Source organism: Falco naumanni, chromosome 14 (assembly GCF_017639655.2).
Source record: "Falco naumanni isolate bFalNau1 chromosome 14, bFalNau1.pat, whole genome shotgun sequence".
Taxonomy (NCBI): domain Eukaryota; kingdom Metazoa; phylum Chordata; class Aves; order Falconiformes; family Falconidae; genus Falco; species Falco naumanni.
Window position 1 is genome coordinate 15,223,368 of NC_054067.1, and position 19,494 is coordinate 15,242,861.

General features: G+C 52.4%; 2 long non-coding RNA genes across 2 annotated transcripts; both read right to left on the minus strand.

The window, feature by feature from the left end:
• Positions 1-5,207: 5,207 nt before the first annotated feature.
• LOC121097603 lies at positions 5,208-6,749 on the minus strand. The gene is made up of 2 exons (XR_005831014.1): positions 6,329-6,749; positions 5,208-6,110 (listed from the first exon to the last, which is right to left on the minus strand). It is a non-coding gene; the product is annotated as an uncharacterized LOC121097603 (long non-coding RNA).
• A 9-nt stretch (positions 6,750-6,758) lies between these two features.
• Positions 6,759-12,209, minus strand: LOC121097602. The gene is made up of 3 exons (XR_005831013.1): positions 12,130-12,209; positions 10,342-10,503; positions 6,759-7,955 (listed from the first exon to the last, which is right to left on the minus strand). It is a non-coding gene; the product is annotated as an uncharacterized LOC121097602 (long non-coding RNA).
• Positions 12,210-19,494: the final 7,285 nt, after the last annotated feature.

Here is a 19,494-nt window from a genome sequence, read left to right on the forward strand (position 1 = left end):
CCTTCCCAGCTGGGTTAAGATGCCAGTACACGGTAAGGTCATGGTCACTGCAGACCGTGGTGAAGAGGGTAAAGCTGGAAAAGCACAAAGGTTCAGCACAGCCCAAGGCCTGGCACTGAGGATTTGCATCCCTAGGGAAGCTGAGAAAGGGATGGTGCTAGCAACTGCCAAGTGTTAAAGGCTGGTGCAAGGTGTGTGTGGGGGTGTATGTTTGATGGCTGCAAACATACTTCTGTGTACAGGCTTTGCTCCAGGCTGTTCTGCACCGGTAAAGCACCCGCTGGTGAACTGAAACATCTCAGAAGATGGAAATCCTCGCGGAACCGGGTAGGAGAGGCAGGCCTGACACGGTGAGTACATCAAGGCGCAGGTAGATTAACCTGTTCCAGTAAGAGCCTGGTGTTTGTCTAACAAGTGACTGCTGGTGGCAGCTTTATGTTTTCCCCCCACTATAACCAAAAAGGGAACCGACCATTGTGCACCTTCGGCATATCTCCAGGCTGCCTACGCTGCACGTGAGCTGCAGCTCTGGGCACGAGGGGTGGGGGATTCCCACGCAGTCCGTGCCCCCCTGCAGACCCTGCTTCCCCACCCCTGCCCTTTGCAAATGTAGGCAGGAAAATTCCCCAACAGGTAGTGTCTGTGTGTATAAATAAGGAATTCCCTATTTCCAGCTCCTATCCCAGCTCGTTAGGTAGGCTTCCAATAGCCAGGTAGCTCCTCTGTGGCCAGTTTACAATCCTGAAGTCTGAGGAGCATCGGTGGGAATGCTACAGGATTGCTTTTGGAAGAGATTTGGCCACAGCTCTGTTCTCCCACAACAGTTTGCTACACTCAGCAGCAAAATAGCCCGATTTATTTCACCTGTTCCAACCTTGCAGCTGAAAGCACCGCATCTCTCCGTGGATTTTGCACGGGAGAGTATGCCAGTGCCCCATATGCTGCGGATGCTGGCGTGGAGCTGGGTTTGCTCCTCCAGCCCCAGCATCCGCCGGGAAAGGCGCCTGCCACGATGCGCGGCCAGGAGCATGGAGCAGCTGGGGCAGCGCTTGCCATGGGCACCGGGTGCTGGTCAGCTGTCCCTCGGGTCAGAGAGGGATAAAATCCTTTTCCCTGGGAACAGGCTTTCTGGGTATTGATGGAGCGCGCCGCCTTTCCTGCGCTTTCTGCTGGGTCACCAGTGGGGCCCGGGGAGCACCGGGGTGGCCGTGCCGATGCTTCGCTTGCCTGTTCCCCACCTGAGAAGCTGGGATGTGATAGAGCCAGCCCTGAGGCAGGGGGGAGGAGGGCGTGGGGGTGTGCCCTCAAATGTGCATTGCGGTGCCATTATCAGACCTTTTCTTCTCAATTCCCTTTCTCACTCATTTTTTCCCTTCCACTCACAAAATGCAAAGCACGCAATAGCAATCACAGAATACAAAAATATGAGGTAGAAATATCCTTTGCAGTGAAAACTCCTTACTTGCAATGAGAAAACCATCTTGTTTGTGCTTGCCAGTAAAGGATAACCAGATGCCCCCCCTGGTCTTGTCTAGCTGCATCTCCCACCCACCCCCAGTCCCCTCCCTGCCATCGGACCCTGCCTAGCGGTCCTGCACACTCACATCATTTCTTTTCAGTATGAGTGTTTTCTCTTACAGAGCATATGGCATGAACCCTCACCCTGGACAGTTTATAAATGAATATGTGCTCTACTTGAATTGTACTCTGAGTAACCTTCAGTAGTCCGTTACTTGAACAGCACACAGGAACGCCTTTACGTGAGAAGTTGCTGAGAGTAATGTCTAACACTTTGCTTCAGAGTTGCAAAGACTTGAACTTGTATTTTTCTTCCATGTGGTGAGTTTGTTGCCAAGAACCACTGATTCATTGGGGTGCCAGAGCTATTGTTTACTCTGGTCATCACAGTCTTGCTTTAGCAAGCCCTTACTGGTGGAGCAGGTGACCTCGCTTCTCCTTTGCCATGTGGCTGCCACCTGCCACGTTTAATTAACCCCAGAGATTTTGTCTTGTGCAACTTTGCATTGGCAATATTGGTCGCTTCCCCCTGAAGCTGGCAGCGTAAGCGGGTACACGCTTTGTCACCTTATTTAGCCAGAATTACATGTGCAAAGAGAGAGCGGGGCATAGAAAGTGTTTCTTCTCCCCAGCACCAAAAGCAAGACCTGAACTTATTAACAGCTAGCACTGGGAGCTGCTGTTGTGCAAGGCACTGCACAAGCACCTACAACAGTCAGCCCTGGCTCAGCGCACACTGGATGTGAGCTGAGGAAAAGCAGATGAGGTGGGTGGGCAAGAAGTGCAAGGAAAGCAAGATAATGCTGGATACCACAATGAGCTGCTAACCTTTGCCAAAAATTCCTTTTGCATCAAAGGAGGTGAGCAGGAAAGCACTGAAGGTAGATAAGGTGGCGTTTGGGGTTGCTTTTTTAGTGTTTACAGGAATCTGCAACACCTCATTTGGCTCCCGCACCACCAGCTCTCTAATGCAGGTACCTGGTACTGTGAGCAGAGTAACACAACCTCTGTCTCAGTGTGTGGGAGGGTTTCGGTCTGGGTGAAATTAAAAAAAAAAAAAAAAGAAAAGATTGGTGTAGAAATGTGCGATTGATAAGTTTGTCTAGTGTCTCCCTACTAAACCCTGCAGCCATGCAATGGTGCGATGCTGTGCTGCACGTATTTACCTTCCAGCGGGAGCTGCCGCCTGCCAGCCCGTTCGTAAAAATCACACCAAAAACTACTGGGGAGGTTCAAAGACTTTTCCTCCACAGTGGGTCACGTACATTCCTGATGCAGCAGACTTCACATTTAAACAGCAAAAATACAACTTGCTTTATCCTACACGAACAGAAAAGCTTGCCCATGCTGCTCTGCACGTGCTGCACAGAGCAATGCATGGCGCGCCAGGGCTCCCCGGGTGACCGCAGTCGGACCAGGGATGCTCCGCAAGGGCACGTGTTGGGGTTTTTTCAGTTGGTTTGTGCTCAAACGCAGTAGTGAAGCCAACCTGCAAACACGTCGAAGGCAAGCTTTTATGTTTAAGGAAAAAGAAACGAGAGGAGCTTCCCCAGCTTCTCAGACAGAAAAGCGCAGCTGGATGCCTACCCCCTGGGCTTTCTGTATTAATAACTGGCAATATCCTGAAATATCTGGAGCAGAGCAGACGCGCTCACAAGGTACCTGGAGCAGTGGAGGGGAGCTGAGGCTGCCCGTTGGGCACCGCGGTACTGCCGGGGCAGGTGCCCAGCCCCATGCTGTGCCCACAGCCTTCAATCCCCGCACCCCTCACCCCCCGCTCCCCACATCCCCCCGCCCAGTTCCCCGCATCCTTCACCCCCGGCTCCCCACAGCCCCCTCCCAGCTCCCCGCATCCTTCACCCCCGGCTCCCCACATCCCCCTCCCAGCTCCCCGCATCCCTCACCCCCGGCTCCCCACAGCCCCCTCCCAGCTCCCCGCATCCCTCACCCCCGGCTCCCCACATCCCCCTCCCAGCTCCCCGCATCCTTCACCCCCGGCTCCCCACATCCCCCTCCCAGCTCCCCACATCCTTCACCCCCGGCTCCCCACATCCCCCTCCCAGCTCCCCGCATCCCTCACCCCCAGCCGCGCAGGGACCACTCCCACGGCTGGTGCCACTTGCCCACAGCACAGCCGCTTCCACGGGGACACTTTCCTGGCTCCCCTGGGATCGTTTTTCCTATTAGCTTGATTTAGCCTCAATTTTATTCTTGCCCGCTGCTCTGGAAACTCTGCGGTGCTTTTACTCTCCTGTTTATGTCAAGTTGTTTTGATCCTGGCAGGGGACTGTAGCCTGAAAGCAGTTTTAGCCAGAGTCTCCCGTTTTGAATGAGGTGGAAATCTCTTTTTTCTAGCTGAGTAAAATCAAAGTAATCACAACAGAAAAGTCTAAAAAGGAATAAACCTGATTTTTAACTCTAACACTCCACCTAGAAATGCTGACAACAGAAAACTTTCTCAACCCCCCCGGCCCGATGTAAAAATAAAAGTACAGAATTACAGAATTAATCACTATACTGACCAATTTCCCTGCAAACCAAGCTATCGGCATTTTCCTGAGGGAAAGCAGTATTTTATACGGTGATTAAGGGCTTGACTTGCAGAAAGCGGGAACGAACTGTTTTACAGATGCAAGCGAAAGAAAGAACACCCATGTCCGATTTGAAAGGGATTTGCCGTGCATCTGAATATTGTGACTTCCACCCGTTGGTGGGCAGAGGCTTTTAAAAGCTGCTCCTACCCACACACGTGCCTCCTGCACCTCCCGTGCCAGAAGGGCTCAGGTGCTGTGGTGGTGTCCCTGGTGCCCACCTGGCAGTGCCACTGCGTGGACCAGGAGCAACAGGTAGGCTGTACATCAGCAAGAGGATGCTCCCCCACCTCCCCTGTCCCACAGCTATCGACTGCGATTTATTAATTCCTAGAAATAGTTGAAAACCCCCAAATGTTACGGGATTCACAGCCACCAGCGCTCAACAGACCACAGGACTGGGGCTGTTTGTGATGCACCATCACTGGCAGGAGAGGCAACCCGACTCCCACCGCAGAGGATGGATGCTCCGCCAGGAACCCACCATCCCCACCCTTCTCAGGAGCACCCCCGAGGCCCGAGTGGTCCCTGTGTCCATTCCTTGCTCCTGCCAGAGCTGGGAAGCTGCAAGAGGCGTGATGCCAAGGGCTGACAAGGAAAACCCATTCACCTTGGGGCTGGGCTTGCTCTGGAGGAGCTCACCACTGCACCACTCTGTCAGCAGGCAAACCCTGAGGTGCTCCAGCCACCCCACCCCACCCTCTGCACCATGACGCAAGTGCCGTGTGGGTGCTGGCCATGGGCAGCCCCCCTACCCCGGCTGAGCCTTACCTGGGTGCCCCAATGGGGAGCTGCTTGGGTCTGGGGAAAAGTGATCCATCCCAGGGCAGGGCTTCCCTAGGAGCACCCCAGACACAAGCCCAGGGCCCCTCCTTCCCACCCCCCTAGGAAGCTCCCATCCTGCTGAACCAACCCCTCCCCAGCTGCTGGCAGCAGCATCATCCTTTGTTGCCCACCACCATGTACCCCCCTTCCCCATAGATGCTGGGAAGGGCTCAGCACCATCCCAGTCTCCCAGCCACAGCAGTACCCTCTGCCCACTCCACCCCTGTGCAGCCCCCCCCCCCCCCCCCCCCCATTAACAACACCAAGCCCTCGTTCGTTGCTGCCTCCGCAGTGGTTTATTAGTGTGGGAGACAAGAGCCCCCCAGCAGCAGCGTGGAAGGCACCGTGGGGGGTGCTGGGGACGCACCCTGAGAGCCAGGGCCCCGGCTCCTGCGGCAGGGACCGATTTCCAGCCTCACTAAAGCAGCAATGCAATACTGGAGAGCAACAGGCAATCCCAAACTCCAGTATTTACGTGCTGCTAGAGCACTGCTGACAGCTCTCCATCCTAGCGCCTCGCCACGGCTTCCAGCCCCCCCTCCTTTCTCCCCACCCCCAAACACATGGCGACAGAGTACCTTGGCCGATCCTTTGCCGGGGCAAGGACCGAGGAGCAAGAGGTGAGGGGTAAGGCACCAGCTGAAGGCACAGTGCTCGAGCCAGCATCGGCCATGCCCATGCTGGAGAACAAAAAGGAGCCGCAAGTCCTCCCTGCCTGCAGGGCCAGCCCCGCCGAGACATGCGCACAGACCCATAGGGAATGCACCTGTAGCAGCTGCAAAGGGTGTGCGCAGATACGAGCACCGGCAGAACTTATCTACACGTACCTGTTCACCTGAACTAAAGGGACACATGGGAATGCGTTAGCTTCCACATCTATGATAACCAGAAGCTCACCTTCTTGTCTTATCCTTGAGGTAATGAGGCAGCCCAGAATGGTCTGTATCTCCTTGTCCCTACAAACCATGATGTGCTGCTACATCTCCTCAAAGCCCACTGAATGTTGACATTCCAAATGGTATTTTGAATATTTTTTTTTTTTTTTAAACCATGATATAAGGTACTGAAGAACACTCTACAATGAAGACATTTAACGTGCATGCATTACCACCACCATGGGACTTTTTTGTTTGGTTTTTTTTTTTTTCTTCACGGGTGCTATCACAAAGTCTGTAACTATAAGAGAACAAGCAGTTACACAGTGCAAACAAACCAGTTTCAGAAACAAAATCAGAAATTAACTGTTTCCCCCACCCCCAAAACATACTTCGTATTTGGGTCCTGGCAAATCTACACTTGCAGAACTGCAAATCTAGCAGATCTGCTGCTTTTGCTACTGTAAGGAGCCCGCAGACCTTCCTGACCCTTCCAAACGGTCTGCGGGGAAACATTACCTTGTACTTTCCTCTTAGGGGCTGCTGAACATCAAGGACTTTCCAGGAGTTGCAATGTTAATATTTCAGATAAATAAATCCCAATTCCAATAGTTCAAACCTGTTAAGTCTTCCTTAAAATGTTTTTATTCAGCTCATTTTGACTTTTGAGAAATCTAAAAAAAGAAAAACGTTGATTTTTTGAAAGGCTAGACGACGTGCTCAGTTATTTGGATGGACAAACCTTACGTGACCAGAAATTAAAGATACCCTGGCACTCCATTGCCTCCCCTGCCTGTACCAGAGAAGAAAACAAGTGCAGGGCAGAAAGGAGGCAGGAGCTTTGAAGCATGCAACTGCTGAAGGCGCTTACAAGCCAGCCTGCGAGGGCTGTGCAGGAGCCGTGCAGATAGCCTGACATTTTTTGTGTTTCCTTTCAACTCCCCCCCCGCCCGCCCCCCTCCCCCCCCCCAGTTATGTGACAACTTCCTTCAATTCATTTTCTTAAAAAGCAGCATCACAAAAAAACCTGAACAATGTCAGAAATGATGCCATTAGTTCAAATGCTTGTGCCGTCCCCTCGCGCTAAACACGCCACCTCGCCAAGTTCCAGTTTGTCCTCCTCCTAGTCCCTGCCTGTTTAGCAAACTTAAAAATAGGAATTTCAAAAGCTCTCATGACCCATGCCAGATTACTGCAGATTTTAAATCAAATATTTGCCAACAAAAAAAGCAGATTTTTTTCACCACTTCAGTGTCCTCAATACCAACAGCACCAGCTCCAACTCTCTAACGAGCAACTGCTACTTACTGCAAAGCCAACAAGCACCCAGAGGAAGTTAAACCTGTACAAGCTAAAACAAAACAACGCCACACGTAATTTTACCATTAATTATTTCTGTAACAATCTTTTACTTGACTGTACCTGCGTAGTCTTATTTCTTTCATCTCTTCAAGTGACTCAAAAAAAAAAAAAAAGTAATAGCAAACAAGCTTGGCTCTAGAACCCATTTTGATTGTGCTTGAGGTTCATGTTTTAATTAATGTTTTTATACATGTATATATAAACCAGCCTTTAGCCTAGTTCAACAAGGGGGACAAGAGCTCTTTTTAGCAAGGAGGACTTTGCAAAGCGAGGGCTCAGATCACCTCCACCAGTCTATTCTCCAGCACATGGAGGGAAAAAAAAAAAAAAAAAAAATTCAATGTTCACACCAAGTACTGGGCAAGTGGAAATTTGGGATAGGCACTGAAATACGTATCTGAGAAAATATGCGTGTTTATGACATGACACCATAATTATTTCAAGCAATAGAAAGCTCTGGGTTTGAATCACCCCCATCTTGCACTTCAGCTTCTTTCAAACTTAAGTTTGTGCTTTGGATTCTCAGCGCTACACCAGAAAGCTGCCAGCCGAACGGGCCAATCTGAGTTTCTCCCGACCCCTCCGAGGTGTTGCCTTGCGGTGCCCAAGAAGGGAGATGCATTTAGGAGGAACCTGCACCTCCCCAGGGGGATGCAGGCGCGGCAGGTATTTCGGAGCAGGTGGGACACGCCAGCTTACCTTCCTGACTCACCTCTGACCGCAGGCGCATCGGCTCCTGCGCCGGCTCTCCCCGGACACCAGACAGTCGCCGCTTCAACGGGAGCTGGAAAGCAACACACAGAAGAGTTGGCGAAGCACTCGCAGGGGGGCTGGCCTGTCGGGCAGCCTCAGAGCGGTCCCCCTCCCCAGGCATGCCCAGACCACAAAGGCTCAAGTGGGTACAAATATTCTTAAAATTGAGGGGGGGGGGGGATTAAAAAAAAATTTAAAAAATCAACTTTTCACCTCCAGATAGGGCTGACTACAAAGGGGCACTGAAAGAGGGACTGCACCCCTTCTCTCCCTGTTCTCCCCACTCCTGCAGCCAGGGCTACCGGCACCGCTGCTGCCAGGAGTGCGGCTCGGTGGCAGCACCCAGGGCACACTGGTAACCCCAACTGGTCACCCAGGTGCTGCACAGCATGGCAGGATGGCACGGCTCCTGCTGGGCGAAACTAGTGGCAGCTCCAGGGCTGAGTGGGAAAGCCAGCAGCAAGCCCACCTCCTCTCCCCGAAGGGGTTAAACCAGCAGCAGCCAGAATCAGTTACTGGTCCTAAAGGAAACACCTTGTTTACACTGATTCTGGTGACAAACCATGCCTAGGACCAGAAGCAAAAGAAACACCTTATTTATGGTGATTTAGGTGACAAGCCATGCCTAGGATGCGCAGGTAAGATGCAGAGGGGCTAATGGGAGGAGGCAGCATCCCAGAAGCACCCCAACCTTGGAGCAGCACCCCACCACAGCCAGGAGTGACCTGCTGTGCTGGTAGCCCCAGATGTCAAGAGAACCACCCCAAAAGCTGCACCTCGAGGCCAAAGCATCACAACAGCTCTTCTGCTGCACAGGCTCCACGCCCGCGGCGCGTACACCAGCTGTTTCTAGAAATCGAGACTTCTACCTGTCATCTACGTCAGCCAGCCACCTACGGAGGTTTAATTAAATCCCCCAAATAACTGGGGAATTTGAACACAGAAAAATCCATTAGTGGAGTTCACAAAACAATGCAACTTCTGCTTGCCAAAGTATACTGGGCAATTAAGTAAAAAACACCCACCCAGCCCCTGCCCCAAGCCCCAACACACGCACAAACCCAAGCCAAATTAACGCTGAAATACAGGGTTCCCTTAAAACACAACCTAGTCCCTCCTCCTCACTGACAGTGTAACCAGAAAAAAAAAAGAAAAAAAAAAAAAAGAGAAAAAAAAAAAAAAAGAGTGAGAAAGAGCGCCATGGGAAAGGAAAGGAAATAAATACAGGAGCCCGTGACAGGCCAGATTTGCATACAGAGAATTCACTGACTCGCACACTTCTGGGCTAGGTAAGCTCAAAATCAAGTAAATATTAAGCATTTCCTCTCTATATAAAGCACAAGGGAAAAAAACCCCGTCAACTCTGCTATCGAACAGTTTTTCAGGAGACACGCACAAATCCTGAAGTCATTGTTCTCATTTGAAAGAAGAATTAAAATAAAAAAAAGGGGGGGGAGGAAAAAAAAAAAAAAGCAGCATTTACCATTTTACAAAAAGAGTAAAATAAATCATCTTGTTACAGATGTCCCAGGCATTAATTAGCGAGACACAGTTACAGTACCAAAACAAAAAATAAGGGGGTGAGTAGCAGCACTGAAACACTTTGCATCTGCCCCGGTCTGAAAAATCACACCATCTTCATTCCTGCCTCCCTTTGAACAATGAAATTTCAACAGAAGTCACGTATTAATATTTACAGATGTGGCTAATAGCTGGAATCAGACCCGAGGCTTGATCGACAGCCACCAAATGGTTCCAGCTATTACATTTCCGATACGACTGGCCTCGCAGGGCTGATGAAGGCGAGCGAGGGCTGCGTAAAGAGAAATGACTGAACGAGCACGAACGGTCCGACGTGGGAACTGCACGCAGGCAAGTTACTTTCATTTGCACGGGCATCTACAGTGCATCCCCTCGGCGTCACGCAGCACGCAGACATCGCCCGGACACCCGTCTTAGCCCGCTAAGGCTTCCTCCCGGGTGGCACAAAATATTATTTTTCTCCCTGCTCGTAGGTCAAAGTCATACCACAGCAGACAGCTTCTCATCCTCTTCACTAAAAATAATTTTTTCTCACTAATTTATCCAGAAAAAGGTCAGAGATGCAACACGTATTTCATATAAATAACAGTGTATTCGAGCTGCGTTTTAATTTTAGCCCAGCGTACCTTTCGCGCATGAAAACCACACGATGTGAACGCGCACCGAGGTGGGGCAGAACACCCGAAACCAAACTGCAGCCACAAAGGGCAAATTCAAATAATGCAAAAAATTAATTCGTTAACTTCACTTGATGTGAAACTCGACCCCGATCCTGTTTCTAGCAGGATCAACTGTATCTCTCTAGGCGAGCCTGTTAACACAAGGGAGAGCTACTGGCGCTCGCAAAGGCCTGCGGGATAAAACTTCCAACTTACAGTACTCCAGAAAACCAGTAAAATCCACAGTAAAATTCCAGGATCCACAGTTTTTTCTCAACACTGCTGAGAAGAAAAGTATGATGCTTCTTGTTACTTCCATTTTTTTGCATTGTCATCTCATCCAGTTTTAAACAAGGGACAGATCTGGAAGCCTGATTCCTACAAAGTTTATTTGTTAAGAACAGAAAAAAAAAAATTTTTTTTTGTCAGATGAACAATAATTCAGAACATAAGAAGCATTTTTAGTTTTGTTTTGGTTTTTTTTTTTTAATATTTGGGTCAGTTCGCCTGAAGCGTTAAAGCTTCCCTCTTATATTTCATAAATATTTATTGCATTAGCAGTTCAGTTTTACTGTATTTCCCACCAAAGTGGATTAACTAAATACAGACTTTTGCAGTTGCTGGTGAGCAACGAGACTTTCTTTGGGCTTCTCCAGAGCAGAAGATGATGAAACTTGGCAGAAGGTCCCTCACCTACACACGTCCACACCATACAACACACAAGCACAATATTTTTTTTGTTGTTGAGGGGTGCGGGGGGTAGCAACTGATGTTTTAACCTTGGGCAAACTCGCTCTCTAAATGTAAAAAAAAAAAAAACAAGTCTTGCTGTACCTGATGCGCATGTGGGAATAATATCGTCTTTGGGATCAATTAAAAAGGAAAAAAACCGGCGGCGTGCGTTGCCCCCATCCCCGCGGCTGCCGGAGCGCAGCTTGGAAGCCTGCCTTTGCCAGGATATTCAAATTTCCTGTACAAAGGAGTAACCAGCAAGGGGAAAAAAAAAAAAAATTAGCAAAAGCTGGGTGCCAAATTTTTTTTTTTTAATCGTTTCAATTATTTCATCGAAGTATTTTTTGGTTATACGAGTATTTTATTTTTTTTAAAGGTATTAAACTACTTTCCCCCGTGCGCCCGCTCTGGCGGCGGGAGCTGGGGAGGGGCGCAGGCCCGACGGCAGCGCAGCGGGGGCGCAGCCCCCGGGGTTTCTTTAAAAAAAAATAATATAAACGGGCAAATCCCACCCCACACCCCCCCCCGGCCAAGGCCCAGCCACACCTGCGGGGGGCGGCCGCGGCGCTCCGCCACGCCAGGAAAAAAAAAAATTAAAATTATTAATAATAAAATCCCCGCGAGGGAAAGGCGCCCGGGGAAGGGGGGTGGGGGTGGGGGCAGCTCGGCGGGGCGCCCCGCACCCACGTGGGAACCGGCCCCCGCCGCTGCGCGGGGGAAGGCGCCGCTCCCGCCCTAACGGTCCGGCGGGGGCCCCCGCCCCGCCCCCCCGCCCCCGGCCCGGCCGCCCCCGCTGTCACTGCCCGCTGCGTCACGGGCCGCCTCCCGGGGCCGCCCCCCCGGGGCCGCGACCCCCGCCCGGGGCCGCCTTTGTGCGGCGCCGGGCGGGCGGGCGGGGGGCGCTGGCGGTGCCGCCGCTCCCCCCCCCGCGCCGGGAAAGTTTTTTCGGAGTTTTTTCCCTTCCCCCGCCGCAAGTTTCTCCCGGGCCCGTGTCCCGCCTCCCCCCCCCTCCCCCGCAACGGGAGCGGCGCGGCCCCGCCCACGGCGGAGCGGGGGGGTGGGCAGCGGGAGGGGGCCGCGCCGTGCCGCCCCCCCCACCCCCCCCCCCCCCGGGGCAGCGCAGCGCGCCCGGTCCAGCCGCCCCCCCCCCCCCCCGCCGTGCCGAGCCGAGCCGCGCCGTCCCGCCCGCGGGGGGCAGAGGGAAGGGGGGGGGCGGCGGTCGGCCCCCCGCGGCGCCCCGGCCCCGCCGCCCTGCCCGCCCTCCCTCCTCACCTCCGAGTCCACTCGAAAATGGCGCCGAAACCGAAAAAACTTCGCAAATTTCATTGTAGGCGGCTGCAAGGGCTGCTGGGAGCGGGGGCGGGGCAGCGCCGCCCGACGGGGCGGGCCGGGCCGGGCCGGGCGGGGCGGGCGCAGCCGGGCGGGCCGGGGCGATGCTCCCGCCGGGAGCCGGGCGGGCACGTCCCGGGACCGGCCTGGGTGGGATGGAGCGGCAGGGCCCCCCCCCCCCCCCCCGCCCAACTCCCGTGGGCGCGTTCCCGCGTGGGTGCGCGGGCTGGCCGGCGGGGGGCAGCCCGGCGGGTCGCCCGAGCTGGGTTCACCTGCCCCGGGCTCCGGTGCCGCGCAGCGGGCCGGCGGGGGGCTGCCCGCGGGGAGCCCTCTCTGCGGGTGGGGGTAAATGTATATAAACCAGCCGAGCCGCACGGAACGGGTGGGGGGCCCGGTCCTGCCCGGTCCTGCCCGCAGACGGGCTGTGCCCCCGCGGCCTCGTCCCGCCGCCGTTCCCAGCCTCTTGCAAACCAGCCGGAGGAGGGATGAGGCTTTTCCAGCGCTGCTTGAGCAAAAGTTGATTTCTCATTGTTCGACGTGTGGCTCCGTCCGTGCACGGCACGGGGCATCGGGGCGAGGTTTATAACTGGGGCTTCCCCCCCCCTCCATTACCGTGATGCTGGGGTTCTCCACCAGCAGCCATTCGCAGCCTTCCCCTCCCCGACCCACCGGCTCCGGAGACGTTCCCAGCTCCCCGTTCCCCACTCCCCGTTCCCCATTCCCCACCATGCTCCCGTGCATGACTGGCACAGCTTTACAACCTGTCCCCGAGCCACCCGGGAGTGACAGGAACAGGATTCGTCACCCACGCTGCCCATCTGGGTGCGGGATGGCACCACGGCGCGCTGGCAGGGAAGGCGGGTGGTTTGGAGACACGGGTTTTCTGAAAATGTTTTAATCTGAGGAGTTTGGGAGGCTGGTGCTGCGTGCCAGTGGGAGCCTGGCAAGCTGAGGCCTGAGGAGGAGCGATGCTGGGGCAAAGCGGTCCCTTCCAAAGGGAGAACGTGGATCTGAAGGTCACAAACTTCAAGGTTTATCTCATCCATCATCAGGAATGGACAAAGCCAAGAAGTCTCCTGTTGTCTCAGTGGGTTTGCAACCTTCCTGTTGCAATTTTTACTTCTACCCCCACCCCAAACGGCAAAAAACTCCCCAACCCTGTTGCTAAATAATTGCTCTGTTCTTACAGGTGAGAAGTGAAGCTCAATTAATTCTGCTTTGTGAAGCGCTTCTGATCCTTTGATGGAAACATGTAAGGGCAAAACACTATTATTTTGCAACTTGCGAAGGCTGATAAGAGCGGTAAAACGGAAAAAGTCTTACCACTGAAGGGTATTACAGCCCTGCGCTTTTTCCACTCGAGATCTTAGAAACTAGCTGATGGCTGCTGCTTTTCATTTAGCAGGGTTTTTCCCCCCCTTTTGAAAGAAACGCAATCACTACTAAGTATTCTGGAGGGACTTCATCTTTAAACAAATAATGTTTTTCTTGTTGGGTGTGCACTATTATTTTCTTAATTATTCCTGGATTTCTGCCTGTTCCAAGAGTTTTCTCAGATGGCAGAAACAATTGGTCCTTTTTTATTACACTAATAGCAAAAAGTATCCCTAATAAAAAGGCCCTGTACATCCCATAAACTCAAACAGGACACGTTTTGCCAACAATCACACCTCTTCATTGAGGCATCTTATGTGCTTTTTTTTTTCTTTTCTTTTCTGTTCTTTTTTGGTTTTGGTTTTTTTTTTTCTGCGTTACTACTATTGTTTACTACTCGGCCTCACTGGCTGGCTGCATTTTGGTGCCAAGACAAAAGGAATCGGGTCGTTTATTTAGCACCAGAGCCCTCCCACTCACCCTGAGCGTGTACATCGAGATCTCAGCAGATGTGGTGGGAAATGAATGGGCAAAGAGATTCACCTACACCTCTCACATCTGCTTGTGGGTGGCCTCTAATTAATTTGGCTTCGAGGCTTCGCTGCAAGGTAGATGGGTTAGGAAGTCTGGCCAGGAGTCATCTGTTTGAATCATACCTATTCGATGGAGAACTTCATTGTGTAGCTGTGTCTGACCCGCACCCTTGCGAGAACTAATTAAAAAAAAAAAAAAAAAAGCCCCACACTTATTGGAATGTCAAATATAAATGTCAGCGTTTCAAATGAAATGGTATCTTGGGAGGCTCCTGCACATTTAATCAGGCGGTTGCGCCATCTATATCGTGGACTCAAAAGCTGCAGTGAGAACCACGAAAGGCACTGGCTTAACATCAGCAGAAGTGTTTGCCAAGCTTGGATTATGTCACTGCTTTATGATCTTGCTTTGTAAAGGGAGAATACTCTTGGGGAGAAAGGACTCGGCATGCCGGATCTACAGCGAGAGCAAGGAATGAATGCTGCTTGCAGAAACCGTGGGGGAGGGCGAGGGATTGTGTTTGCTGGGGTATTTTTGCAGATGGATGCTTTACGGCCACCTTCCTCGAGCAGAGATGCGCCCCACATCGCTTGGGCTGAAAGCAGAAAGCCCAAAATACCCCAGGGAAGCTGTTTGCTGCTTTCCCCCTGTGCTGCCTTCCCACGGACACACCTGCCAGGGCCCCTGCCTGGGTGCTGCTCCACCACAGCCCGCCGGCTCTTGGTGCATCGCTGCTTTGCTCCGGCTCTCGGTGCATCGCTGCTTTGCTCTGAGAAGGTAGCGAGCAGTGCCAAGGCCCGCCGGCTTTCCCTCGCCTGCGGCTTGCAGACACCTGGCCAGGTTGGGGCTTGTCAAATAGTCAAAATGTGGTGCCTTGCAGAGATGGCAGCTATGGAACTGGTTAAAAAACAAACATCCCCGCACCACACACATTAAATGTGGCCTGCTGAAATGCTTCTGCCCCTTGCAGCAGGGATGAGCCACGGCTACTCCTTCTGTGCTGGTGGCACAGGCTTCTAGGCTGGTGGCAAAGGTAAGAAACTTTCTTTGAAGACACCAATTCTCTTTGTCCAGCCCAAATGCCAGGCTCACCTTCACCATCTGCAAGGGGAAAGAGAATAAAGCAAAAAGCTGGGCGGTTATGTGCCCTGTGAGGAGTGCCGTTTGTGGGACAGGGGACATCAGAGGGGACAAATGGCTGAAGAGAGATGTCTCTTCAAAAGTAGCCCCTGGGTGTGAGAGCTGCATTGCTGCGCTGCCCTTGCTTTCCTGTTGCAGTGAGAGCCTTGTGCGGACCCTGCTCCACCCCCCCACCCCCCAGGTGCTGCCAGAGCATCCTGCCCAGCCTGGAAACTTCCCACAGCTACCGCGCTAATAAACTGCGGCTGCTGCTGGACGAGTGTCTGGCCAGCCCCAAACTGCAGCCCGACACGGGGGTTTGGCATGGGAAGGTGGGTCCCTGTGTCTGCAGGGGCTGTGCGGGGCACGGGGAGCACGGACGGTGGCGAGGAGCAGGTGTGGGGGTGTGTGGCCACAGCACCCCGTGGTTCCTGATGTGCAGAGCGGGGAGCCGTGCTTTTTTATTTCTTGCATTACCCCACGCGGTGCAGTAAACTGCCCATCTGGAGCTCTGGCTTCTGCACTAACCCTTCCTCCAGCGCTTCGGTCCCTTGCGACCAGACCGGAGGGGCGGTTCTGTGCTCGCTTTCTGTATGACTCTCCTTCACCTGACCTTGTGCGCTGGCCCTGGCATTTTGCAGTTCTCCCAGGTCTGCACATGGTGTGGCAGTCCCAGCCTGGCCTTCCTGGGCACCATCGGTGTTTGTAGCAGCCTCGGCCACTCGCTGCCATGTGGAAAACGGGTGTGGTGGCCGTGCTGATGGGCTTTTGGCACCATCCCCTGCCTTCCCTTGGCTCAAAGAGCGCCCGGAGCGTAGCACTGTCTGGACAGGGATTTCATTACCCGCCATCCAGCCTGCCAGCGCAACCTTGTCATTGCAATTTGTCACACATATTTGGTATGTGTTTGGTATCTCGCTGAGGGCTCGTTTGCCAGGCGATCCATCTAATCGCTACTTGTCTGCTGCGAAGAGCGGCTTGGCCTCGGCCAGGCTGCCCCGCCGGTGTGCCGGGGGCTGTGCCGCACGCTGGGAGGGAGCGCTGGCCTGCCAAAGCAGGGAGGTGTGAATCAGCAGCGTGAGATTCCCTACCGTCAGCCTCCTCTTCCCGCTAAAGGAGGGTTATTTTTGTCAAAAGTAACTCTTTTTGTCGAAACTAATTTTAAAGGATCTTTTTGTTGTTCAGGGATGGAAGCGTTCTGCGGAGGCACCAGCTCCCCACTCCTCCCCTCCTTGTTTTTCTTTGCAGTTATTTGCTCTATTTATTTACTGCAAAATTTGCTGTATTGCCTGACATTTTTCGGTTATCAAAATATTTTGATTATGTGCAGTGGAGGGGGTGGGTTGATAGTGCGGCCGACATCTTGATAGAAAATTGCCTGTAAATTATTCCAACTTAATTCAGGCTGGGGAAGAGTGAGATGCTCCAGCCTGTCCTAGGCAAACCCTCAGTGCTGCTGCTGCAACCTGGGCCTGTGCAGAGCCCGGGGGCAGCTCAGACCCATTTCCCTGGATATTTCTAGCCCTTTGGGGTCTGGAGTGTGAGCTTTCCCCAAGGATGCATCAAATACAGCAAGCACAGAAAGGAGAGGAGGGCAGAGGGGAAGATGCTGCTGCATGAGACACGACCCGAAACTGCTGCGGAGGTTTTTTGATGCAGCATGAGAAGGGTTGGAGGCAGGATACAAAAAAGCAGAGCTCGGAGGGGTGGGAGGGGAGTTGCCTATGAAGGTCACTCCGAAAAGGGCTGGAGCACTACACTTTGTTTTCTCTTGCTGCAAGGAGCAGAGGCATGGCTCTCTGTAGGATAACCACCAGCACATTGGCTACGGAGATGTCTTCTGCCATCGGTGGATGGGCTGAGCTGGGAGTGAACAGCCACTTGCATCTTGAAAGTAATGCAACTCTCATGCATTTGAAATAGCACTGAGAAATTACCGATTATAGCAGCTCTGCAGTTTCTGAGTGCTGCGAACAATTTTGAAGATCAATATTTATGCAAACAGCTTATGATGACTTTGCTGTTGCGATTTTTCTGTGTCTAAACAAGCTTGTCTTGCTTCCCTTAAGCCAATAGGTTTAAAACTTCTTCTGACGTTACCAAACTTGCAATTTGTCATTAATACTGTATTGTGTCAGAAATGCAGTATTGTGGGCACGTACATATAAATATTGTGCTCTCCTGGAAAAGCAAAATGTCATGATAGGATAATGTGTTATTTAATAGAGCTGTAGATTATACAGGGACATTTGCAATACAAACCAGTCCCAACATCAGACATTTGCAAAAGTCTTTGTTATGCTGATACAGTAGAAAAACTGATATTTCCAGCTGAATATTTTTTGTATCATGCTCCTTGGCCATCCCGCGGACCTCTGCCATATGACACGATATCGTCCAAGAGTTATTTTGTACAATTCAAGGCAATAGCCCCCAGAGGCATTCCTTAGACATGCGAGGAGTCTGTGAAATGGTGTGTTGGTGGTTGTCTTTAGATGCTTTGGCCCTCCTCCAAGGAAAGATGTTCTAGCTCCTGGCTTGTTACCTGGAAGATGTATTAATTCCTAAAGGCTAGCTCCTAGAACTGCTGAAAAGAAAACCCAAGCAGTGAAGCTGTGCATCTCTGGTAGCTGACATCTGACAAGCCAGCAGGAAAACAGGGTTCTCTGAGTTGCTGGTTGCCCCATGGACTGCTCTTGGGCAGGTGCTCCCAAGAGATCCAGCTCCATTTCCAAAGCAAGCAGGTCCATTGCCAGGCCAGGAGCCCCAGGAGAGAGCTGGGGAGGCTTCTGAGCATCCCCTGCCTGCACGCTAGCACCGTGCTCTCACGGCTGTGTTTTAAGCCTCTCACTGGGATTTTCCTGAGGAGCACCTTGCCCTTTGCTGTCTGTAGGGAGCTCATTCCCATGCTGGGCATTGGGCTGTGGTCGCTGCCCTTCCAGATCAAAATCCAGAGAGATTTGCTTTCAAAATTCAGGCTGGGCTTGTGGAGAACAAGAGTAAGGGTCCAAATGCTGGCGGGAGCCTGGCAGGTCAGTCCCAAGCACTCTGCCTGCTGGCGTGTCCCTGGTTTCCCACCCTGGGAAGGAGTGGAAAGGCTTTGGGAAGGGTCATGCAGCAGACCTGTGGCCCCCCAGCCCATGACCACCCCATTTTCTCTGGGGGCTCTCGCACCCCCACCCTGGGGGAAGCTTAACTCAAGGGCCTTTTGGAGGACCCAGCTCCCATAGAGGTCTTCGTTCCTTTTAAAAATCCCCATCCTGGTTTTTGTTGGTGACACTCATTTTCCCAAAGAGAAGTGTTACTTTCTAATAAGGCAGCTTGGAGTAGGGATAGCCGCTGTGTGCCGAGGCACCCGATCCCAGCTGCTAGCCCTGTGTTCCAGGGTGGGAAGAGGAAATCACGGCACCGAGTGTGCAAGCTGACCATGCACCAGTTCCCCTGTTAGCAGGGTTTTAACAGGAAGATGAGCATGGCTCCTGAGGGTGAACGTAAATTATGTTTCTAGATGGGCAGGGCACAATATACCTTTAAACATGCTTTTTACCCTGAATTACTCAGTACACTGAGTTACACCTATTGTACAACAGAGTGTTTTCCACTCAGAGAAAGGGGATGAAGAAGCATTGCTTATGCCCTAATGTCAACGCTCACAGAGCTCATGGGGAGTCACTTTGTTTGCATTTTCCCTTTTTCCAGAGCTTTCTGTCTCATGGTGCCTCCAACTTGCAGGGAGGCTCGAGGGGTGAACCTGGAATTCAAAGCCACACAGGGTCTGACTTTCTGTGCAAAACTGCAGGCTTGTACCCAGAGTTAATTCAGCAATGCACAATGCAGAAGCAACGGCAAAACAGGCTTCAAATTGTATTTCTTGTGTTGTCCGAGGTGCAAAGAGGAGAAGTTGCATGTGTGGGAGGCCAAAACCTGCATGCAGTGTAGGGATTGATTGCACCACGCACTGCTTTGCAAATGCACTTAAAACAGTGTCATTTGGGACAGGAGGCCAGACATTTACCTGCCATGTCTGGCCCAATTCCAGTGAAATCTAGTATTAGCTTTATTATTACTATGCTTTCCATCTAAACTGCAAACTGTAGCATTATTTGCAGAGAATAGTATCCATATGCATATGTTTAACATCATCGGTGGACATCTGTCACTTGAAAGCTGCAGTTGTTCTGGGGCTCGCGGTGCCTGTGTGTCTCTGTATGGGTGACCTGCCCTGGCTCGTGCGTAGGGCAGCGGGGGCTCTGCGTGCCAGGGAGGGACGCGGTGCAGCCG